Source organism: Tachyglossus aculeatus, chromosome 6 (assembly GCF_015852505.1).
Source record: "Tachyglossus aculeatus isolate mTacAcu1 chromosome 6, mTacAcu1.pri, whole genome shotgun sequence".
In the NCBI taxonomy this organism is placed as follows: Eukaryota; Metazoa; Chordata; class Mammalia; order Monotremata; family Tachyglossidae; genus Tachyglossus; species Tachyglossus aculeatus.
The window spans coordinates 47,502,908-47,511,503 of record NC_052071.1 but is presented as its reverse complement, the minus strand read 5'-3'; the positions used below and the strand labels follow the sequence as shown (position 1 = coordinate 47,511,503).

The 8,596-nt window shown below is 43.4% G+C and overlaps 1 non-coding gene across 1 annotated transcript; it reads right to left on the bottom strand.

The window, feature by feature from the left end:
* Nucleotides 1-6,778: 6,778 nt before the first annotated feature.
* LOC119930272 lies at nt 6,779-6,917 on the bottom strand. Its single transcript, XR_005451754.1, has one exon. It is a non-coding gene; the product is annotated as a small nucleolar RNA SNORA7 (small nucleolar RNA).
* Nucleotides 6,918-8,596: the final 1,679 nt, after the last annotated feature.

Here is an 8,596-nt window from a genome sequence, read left to right as displayed (position 1 = left end):
GTTGAGCACTTCCTATGTGCCAAGCAATGTACTAAGCGTGGGGTAGAAACAAGATCAACAGATTCCACATGGAGATCACAGTCTAAGTAGAAGGGAGAGTGGGTATTGAATCCTCATTTTGCAGATGAAGGAACTGAGGCACACAGAAGTGAAGTGAATTGACCAAGCCACACAAATGGTAAGTGGCAGAACCAGGTTTAGAACCAAGGTCCTTTGACTCCCACAGCCATGCTCTTTCCACTAGCCCAAGCTGCTTCATTACTTAGTAACTCTCATTCTTCTTGACAGGCCATGGAGAATCAAACAACCCCAGTTCATTCTTGCAAGAGAAATTGGAACAACTCTAAGCTCAGATATGGCTTTGCTTCTTGATTATAGAGCAAGATCTTTCTTTCCATCTGTTTACAATGAACTGCTTTAAAAGGGTGATTTCACTCTCCCTAGTGGACCCGTGGTTCAGGGTGCATTTAGAGTATCCAGCTCTTGAGGCCTGAATTAATTGGAGTATTTATTTAATTCCCCTTTGGAAGGGAAAGTCACACATCTCATTTATCTGTGGGAAGATCAAAAAAATGAAGAAAAACTTGTGTCGGAAGGATGTGTCTTGCTTCCCCTCTTGTTCCTCTCCTCACGTCCTGGCTTTGCACGAGAATAAAATCTTCACCTGCCCATGTATTCATCCAGAACATGTTTGATCCTTCATGGCCTTTCAGACAGCGGGAGAGTCACTGGAAAATGAAGCAGTGTGGCCTAGTGGAAAGAGTATGGCTCATCCAGAACTCATTGGCATGCAGGCTTGCCATAATTTGACATTTTATCCCCAGTGAAACAGCCCATGTGATCTCCATTGAACCTCCTAGATGTTCTGTGTGCTGCAGTTGTTCTTAAGAGGAGGCAGGAAGTTGTTCTTACATGAAGGGGAGAGAGAGACCCGGTTGCTAAGACCCTGCAAATGTATCAACAAGAAGGAAGGGACTCTTCAAATTAAAGCAGACAAATAAATATCGATCCCTCTGCCTCCTTCCATCTTCATCTCCATCTAGGCTCCTCCTTCCATCAGCATCTCCATCTAGGTAACAGGGAATTCCTAATTGCCGGTGACTTGAAAGATACCAGTGAGCATAATAATAATGATAATAATAATAATAATAATAATAACACTTGTATTTGTTAAGTGCTTACTATGTTCCAGGCACTGTTTTAAGCTCTGGGGTGGATACAAGATAATGGAGTTAGACACAGTCCCTGCCCCATAAAGGGCTCAAAGTGTTAATCCTATTTTTACAGACAAGGGAACTGAGGCACAGAGAAATGAAGTGAGTTGCCTAAGGTCACATAGCAAACAAGTGGCAGAGCCTAGATTAGAATCCAGGTCCTTCTGACTCCCATGCTCTTTTTCTACCCACTAGGCCATGCTGTTTTTCTAGAGAGAAGCCTAGAGAGTGGCATTTGTAAAGTGCCTAGTGTTCCTCCAATAAAAACTGCAATGAACCCAATATAGACAGGTTAGTGTGTTTAGTCGTCTGGCATCTCCTGGGGAGGGAGCAGACAGTACTCAAAGAACGTTGCCAGTGCATTCTAGGTTCTAGGTCCAGCGCTGGACAGCTGTCGGCTGAAAAAGGGTCCATTGTAAAAGACAGTATCAAGAAGTTTTAAGGATGTAGTCTGATCCTTTCCCATTTAATACCACCCAATCCAAATGACCAGGAGTGTGTTTCCCCACCATGGAAAGACTATAAGCTCCTGGAAGGCAAGGATCATGTTTACTGAATCTACTGTATCCTCTCAAGAGTTTAACACATCACTCTGCACACAGTAGGCACTTGATGAATATCACTGATTTCTTGATTGATCGATTCAGTCATAGTGCTCATAGCTGCTGGGACCCCCAGTCTCCCACCCTACTGGAGTGTTTGGGAGGTGGTGGGGTGATGTGGAATTCCTTGTGGGCCCGTCTCTCCAGCCTGCCTTGTCTGTCGATCAGTTTCTGTGACAGTCTGTAAGGAATCAAACCTTCCCCACGGCAGCTTCCTGTTTAGTTCTCCACAGAGAACAATTCAGTAAGAAGCAAAGTCTGTTCTCAGTCCTTGGGGATTCATATAGCTCCTCTGTCCTCCCTCCGCCATCCCAACCCCCTCATCTCCCGAGTCCCTCCTGGAATGCTCCCTCCCTTCAGCCTCTGGATGTCAGTGTGCTGAAACAGGCTTTCATTTGATCAATCAGAAGACTCACAGAAGGGAAATTAAGATGCAAATGTGCCCAAACCACTCAAGGACGAGTTAAATAAGGCATGAATGAAGTGCAATTCTCTCCCTTTCTTTGCCCCTCAGCTCTCCACTACCCTCACCAAAAATAAAAAGGAAAAAAAAATAGGGACGATTCTGGAGTCTTTTGTGTATCGACACCAACTCAGGTTCACATGAGATAATCACAGTAGAATGCTTAGGGGGCAGGGGAAGGGAAAGGGAAAGTGTCATTGTGAGGGACTGAATGGCAAGCCCAGCTGTAAAGACTCAGGCACAGGAGCGCTTTTGTCCAGTGTGCTTTCCCATTTAAGATTACTTCATTGAATGGTTATAGAGTCCCCAAAGGCCCATTTCTCTTCTACTTTACCTGGGTCTTATCAGCTGCTTGCCAGTTTTCCTACTGACAGAACTTCGAAGTGATGGGCAATGCAGGTTCTCAGGGCCAGGCCTTCCAGTGTCTCTTCTCTCCAACAAAGTTTGAGACAAGGAGAGAGCAGTTGGGCTCATAGAACCCAGTCCAGGTGGACACTCTGGGCTGGGATTCCTGACTACCCCTTTGCCTTGGGGAGACCATACTGGAGGCAGTTTGGATGTGCCTGATTTTGCTTCATCTGTACAATGGGGTAAAGCTGGATGAAAGGGAACTGCCTCAGAGAGATTTGGAACGTTCCAAGTGGGAAAATATTGAGGAGGCTTGGGGTCCAACTCTCTGAAAGGTGCAGGGGAAGGGAACCAGGACACCATTATTTCAGGTTGTACGTTTAGGTATGGGAGACATTCCATTCCATTCCATTTAGGGAGGGAGCATTCCAGGTGGGACTAGGGAGATGAGGGGGTTGGGATAGGGGAGGGAGGACAGAGGAGCAATATGGATCCCCAGGGACTGAGAACAGGCTTTGCCTCTTCCTGAATTGCATCGTTCTTCTCCCTACTCAATAACATAGTACTGCTCTGGGCTGGCATTGCTCTGGGTGCCACCAAGGTGGAGGTATTGGTCCAGGGTGCACTGTGGTCATCTTGATAAACAGCTGACTGGAAATTGTCTTGGGCAACTAGTAATGTCATGCCCCCAAGAAGCTTAAGACTAACAGATCTAAAAAATATTTTCATGCAGAATAGTTGAAGTAAAACGCTCACTGTACAGTTGAATAAAAAGATATACAAGAGTGCTGAAGATCGGTCTAAATAAATACCCGAAGGCTAGAAATGAGTGTGAAGGGTTTTATAGCACTTAGGGTGCTGGGCACCTCATTATCTTGGTTGATATCCCTATAAGGGTGCCCTTCATTTAGCTTTATTCCTTGGACTAATTATAATTTTTATGATGACACAACTATTATTCTATCTATATGTGGCATTGAGTATCCACATATATTTCTTCCTTACATCAAAGCAATAAGGTAGGAAAGTACAATAAGTGTTATTTTATGGACAAAGCACAGAGAGTTTAAGAAACCTGCTCAAGATCACATAGCCTGTTGGTGGATGAAATGCAGAGATTTTAAAAATTTAGAAACAAATTAGGTGAATGAATGAATGAATTAGTTAATTTAGAAACAAGTTAGAGAAACAGCATGGCCTAATGGAAAGATAGTGGGCCTGGAAGTTTGGAGACCTGGGTTCTAATTCTAGTACTGCCACTTTGCTGTGTGATCTGGGGCAAGTCACTTCACTTCTCTGTGCCTCAGTTTCCTCAGCTGTAAAAATGGGAATTAAATATCTGTTCTCCCTCCCCTTTAGGCTGTGAACTCCATATTGGGCAGGGCTCTGTCTGATCTGTTCATACTGCATATGCATATTGCATATTGCACTTTGCATTTGCATTGCATATTACATACATTGCATTTATATTGCATATAATTAATATATATTGCATATAAACAGTGCTTAGTAATTCTTACTAGTGTGTAGTCCCATGCTTGGGACAGGGTAAGCATTCAACAAATAACACAAATAATATTTATTACGAAGGTTTGAAAACCGAACATATTTGAATTGATTGATAGGATCACTTTTGACCCAGAAAAGCCTGAGTGAAGTTATTAGTATTATTATTATCAGTTGTAGTAGAATAATTAAGTGCTTACTATGTACCAAGAACTGTTTTAAGCACTGGGGTCAAGTCAAGAAAATCAGGTTGGACACAGTACCTGGATTGCACAGGTCTCACAGTCTTAGCAGAGGGACAATAGACGTCATAGTAAATCCTCAGCATGGAAGCTCCTTGCCTGGCTGGGAGCAGAGTTGCAGTTAAGAAAATGAGTTAAATTGGCATCACTCCATGAGAGTAACTCATTATTTCTGTCGCTAGTCAATATTAACGGCCGCCGTCCTAGGAACTTGAAGATTCACCTAAAATATTTTAAAAGAAAATGGAAAAATCTCTCGATAGCTTTCCTATATCTCTTGATCACCCAGGGCCCTGAGAGAAAGTGCTGTAAGCTGTTCTGCATTGGCTCTAGTGATCAGAATCGCTGCCCTTGTATTATTTTTACAATTTCCAATTTGTGGCCATCAAGCTGTGAAGGCACTGATTGACCCCATCCTTACAGGGAGCCAGTGAGCCGTGACTTTGAATTCCAACTCGGACATTTCTCCGCCCTCTCCATCTCGGCCTGGAATCTCTTCTCTCCCCAGCCCAGGGTTAGATGACAAGGAGGCAATTGCGTCTGTCCTTTCATTTCCCCTGCTTCGCCCCGTTCAGTCCCAAGGCCTCCTTTCTTCCGGCCATGCACTAATTGCTCCCTGCATGGAGCCCCAGTTTGAAGGGGCTGTGTGATTATAAGGCTCGACAAATCGCCACCTGGCCGGTTTATTTTTACTAGCCCAGTTGGATTTCCCTTCTCTTAGTTTCACATGAAAGCCAGTTGAGGTTCAGCTGTTTCCAGGTCCTTGAAAAAACACCACTCTTAGGCAAATAGGAATGATTCAGCATTGGAATCAAGGTGAGAGATTCTGGCAGCCTTCAGTGTTTCCAAAATTAGCCTCCAGTCTGAGGCAAAATGAATGCCGTCAGATCACCCATGAGATGGCTTTGTGGACCTGGCTGGTTTTGTCCTTCTGAAGAGTGACAGCGCCTGGAACATTATACAAAGTGAGGAGCACTTTTCAAGCATTGTTTCACTCTCCAGAATTCACTGGAAACCCACTGGTTGCCAGGCACAAATTGGGAACGGTCAGACGTTTCAAAAGGTGAAACAGGAAACCATGACTGCTCTCAGAAAGCTTTGACTCTAATGGGTTGAAATAGCAGTAGCCCAAATATACAATATTCAAGTAGGCAAACATTGTAGGGTTCAGAGACCTAGGCCTTTTATGACAAGAGCAGAGACAGAATTTACCCATCCACATAGACATTTTTTCATTTTCTTTTTCCTCTGATCTCTATTTTTTATGGTAGTTGTTACTTGCTTACTATGTGTCAAGCACTGTTTTAAGCACTGGGGTAGATACAAGTTAATTAGGTTGGACACAGACACTTTCCCACATGGGGCTCACAGTCTTACAGATGGAGTAACTCTGGGCCATAGAAGTTAAGTGATTTTCCCAAAGTCACACAGCAGACAAGTGGTGGAGGTGGGATTTGAACCCAGGTCCTTCTGACTCCCACTTCTGCTCTATCCACTAGGCCACACTGCTTCTCAGTAATTACTTTATGTCCCGCTTCAGATTCTCTCCTTGAAAGCAGGAAATATATCTTCTAACTCTATTTTCCTCTCCCCAGCACTTAGTACAATGCTCTGCTCAGCCTACCTAAAATTTAATTTTAGTGTCTCCCTTCCCCACTAGATTGTAAGCTCCTTGTGGGCAGGGATCTGTCTACTAACTCTATGGTGTTTCCTCAAGTGCGTAGCTCAGTGCTCTGCCCGTAGGAGGTGCTCACTAAATACCATTAATTGATTGAAGTAAGTGGGCAGAAAAGTGTGGGAAAGAGGAGGTTGGTGGACTAAGAAGCATCCTGCCTAGTGCCCAGAACAAGGGCTAGAGAGGGAGAGGACCTGAGTTCTAATCCAGCTCTGCCACTTGCCAGCTGTGTGAACTTAACTTCTCAGTGCCCCAGTGTTCTCATTTGCAAAATGGGTGTTATCTCTTCTAGTTAGACTGTGAGTCTTATGTGGGTTAGAGATTCTATCTTACCTGATGATCTTGTAACTACCCCACTACTTGTAAGTGCTTAACAAATACCCAAAAATTATTGTTAGATAGAGAAACTTTCTCATTCCACCAAGTACTCTCTCCTTAGAGAGCCTAGGGTCCCTGGAATCAGAGAAACATGCAACCAATGCAGTGCATTCCTCACAGTCTAGTCTTGTCTTATGCTGTCGAGTCGTCTCTGATCCATATCGATGCCATGGACACAACTCTCCCAGAATGCCCCACCTTCATCTGCAATCATTCTGGTAGTGTATCTATAGAGTTTTCTTGGTAAAAATATGGAAGTGGTTTACCACTGCCTCCTTCCATGCAGTTAACTTGAGTCTCTGCCCTCGACTCTCTCCCATGACGCTGCTGCCCAACACAGGTAAGTTTTGACTTGTAGCAGATTGCCTTCCACTCGCTAGCCAACTGCCCAAGCTAGGAATGGAATGGATGTACCTCTGCTTGACTCTCCCTCCCATAATTGAGATTGGTAGAGTACTGGAAACTCTCCAGTTGAGAAGCTCAGAGGGAATTCCACCCGGGAGGTCAATACTATTCTACTACCCCATCAGTTCTAAGACAAACCTTTGTTTTACCTCCAGGAATTACTTGGGATACAGTCTTTAGACTGTAAGCTCACTGTGGGCAGGGAACATGTCTATGAACTCTTGTACTCTCCCAAGAGCTCTGCACACAGTAAACACTCAGCAAATATCATTGATTGTTGATTGATTGATTCATTCAACTGTATTTATTGAGTGCTTACTGTGTGCAAAGCATTGTACTAAGCCCTTGGGAGAGTACAACAACCAACAGACACATTCCCTGCCCACAACGAGCTCACAGTCTAGATTTACTGATTGATTGATTGATTGACTGATACACCTCTGGAGCAGCTTTGGAACAAGGGGCCAAAGACCTTCTGAAATAATATCTGACACATTCATATTTCCAAAATCCTCTTTAACTGGAATTTGGGTGATTCAGTATAGCCTTCCCAATAGGAAGAGACTAGATGGTCTCAAGTCTGATTGAAAAAGGCTTTATGAATGGACATAATAATAATAATTATTATGGTATTTGTTAAGCACTTACTATGTGCAAAGCACTGTTCTAACAATAATTATTGCAATAATGATAGCATTTGTTAAGCGCTTACTATGTGCCAAGCACTATTCTAAGTGCTAGAAGAGATACAAGGTAATCAGGTTGTCCCATGTGGGGCTCATAGAATTCATCCCCATTTTGCAGGTGAGATAACTGAGGCACAGAGAAGTTAAGTGACTTGCCCAGAGTCACACAGCTGACAAGTGGCAGAGCCAGAATTAGAACCCATGACCTCTGACTCCTAAGCCTGTGCTCTTTCCACTGAGCCACCCTGCTTCTAAGTAGAGGTTGCTGGAAAGGAATATATCTCTTTCCTACTACTTGCAGTGCAAAATTACTGAGAATCCTTGCTTAGGAAAATGCTATGGGCAGGGCTTAGCATCCATTTGGAGATATGGCCAAGGGCAAGCTACACACACACACACACACACACACACGCATAGCACATGCACACACACACACACACACACACACACACACACACACACTCCCTTTCCCTCTTCTTTTAGCTTCATCCAGTGGTTGGAAAAATTAATCATTTTGACTGACTGTCCTTTGTTCAAGGGGATGACAATAGATTACACACTAATGGACTGTTGCATTCAAATCGGTTTAGAGACAGGGCTTCAGCAGAAGGTTATAGGAAAATGATCTAGTTTTGTCATTAAAGTAGCATTTCAAATATCATTTAAAAGGCAGATATAAATGAGCCGATTTCTTATTGTCATTTTATTCCTTATCATTTCTTCTTTTACCTTTTTATAAAAAGGAATGTAAGACCCTGTACAAGTGTTAGGCAGCGAGGTGGTTCAACTCAAATAGTGTGCTGCTTAACTGAGCAATACTGATAACAGAAAGGATGATTGTGCTGTGATAATGGACCATCGATAATAGACAAGAATACAGAGGAATCCATTAGAGGAAGGGGAAAAACAGAAGAAACGGAAGAGTAGGATTTCCAAGCTTCTAAAGCAGCTATTAGTAACAATCACTAGCTCAGCAAGAATCTAAGATGATAGTCATGGGGCAAACCAGTTGTCAACCGGATCAGGAAATTGAATTACAATTCTTCATTTTCCTTTCCCAAATCCTTCTGAATAGAG